The sequence below is a fragment of the Kryptolebias marmoratus genome, linkage group LG5, assembly GCF_001649575.2.
Source record: "Kryptolebias marmoratus isolate JLee-2015 linkage group LG5, ASM164957v2, whole genome shotgun sequence".
Classification (NCBI taxonomy): Eukaryota; Metazoa; Chordata; class Actinopteri; order Cyprinodontiformes; family Rivulidae; genus Kryptolebias; species Kryptolebias marmoratus.
The window spans coordinates 1412844-1413728 of NC_051434.1; the positions used below are offsets into that span (position 1 = coordinate 1412844).

General features: G+C 42.9%; 1 protein-coding gene across 4 annotated transcripts in view; it reads right to left on the reverse strand.

Annotated features, from left to right (window-relative positions):
• The window catches only part of LOC108247923 (zinc finger MYM-type protein 4), a 16583-nt gene that overhangs the window by 4835 nt on the left and 10863 nt on the right, over positions 1-885 (reverse strand). The window lies entirely within an intron of this gene.

Sequence of the window (885 nt, forward strand, 5' to 3'; positions counted from 1 at the left end):
TGTGGGCAAATGTGAAGCATTAGCGCACATTTTGGCTTCGGTCACTGCTCCTGCACGCTCCCGGCATTCTGATGTTAACAGGAAGTGACGTCACGTGTCTTCTTCATGAGTTATTTGGGGTTATTTTGTATTCCCCGCTACACAAACCCACAAAGAAGAGACTAGACAGCAGAAACGGTGGCGAATCACTTTAGAAACAATAAATATTGGGTTAAAGTTGCGGGAAAGTTGCGGTGTTTTGGGCAAAGTTGCGATTTTGCGGGGTTTGCTTGATTTTGCGTTAATATCTGCGATCGCAACATCGTGAAATCCTGGAGGGTCTGATTTGTCCGGATGGTTCCTTGTTGTAGAAATGCTGAGTCATCGTTCTCATGACTGCTTCCTGATGTTTATTTTTCCACACATTTAGTTTTAATCCACCTCCTTCTGCAGACTTTGGGTCATTTTATCCGTTTATAAATCAAAGCGTTCAGCAGACGGCTGCTCAGACAGAAACAAAGATCTCCTCACTTCCTTCAGGAACATGGTTCTCTTTGAAACTGATCCTTTTAACTTTTAGCTGCCCTTCTGCTACTTGTAGCTTCTAGCCATCATTTTGCTACGTTTAGCTTTTAGCTAGCCTTTTGTTATATTTAGAGGTTAGCTGTTTTTTTTTTTGTTTGTTTTTTTTTTTCTGCTCCTGGTGGAAGGCGGACGTGTTTCTTTTCTCTCGGTCTCCTGGTGCCCCCCCCCCTCCTTTCCTTTTTCGAAGCCTCTTTTTACATATTTTCCAAAAATTTAAGGAATATGGATCTGATCAGCTGGTTTCTCAACGCAATTGATACAATTTCCTCGACTGGGTGAAGGAGAGTCCAGTCTCGGGATATGTCTCGCTGGGTATACAGT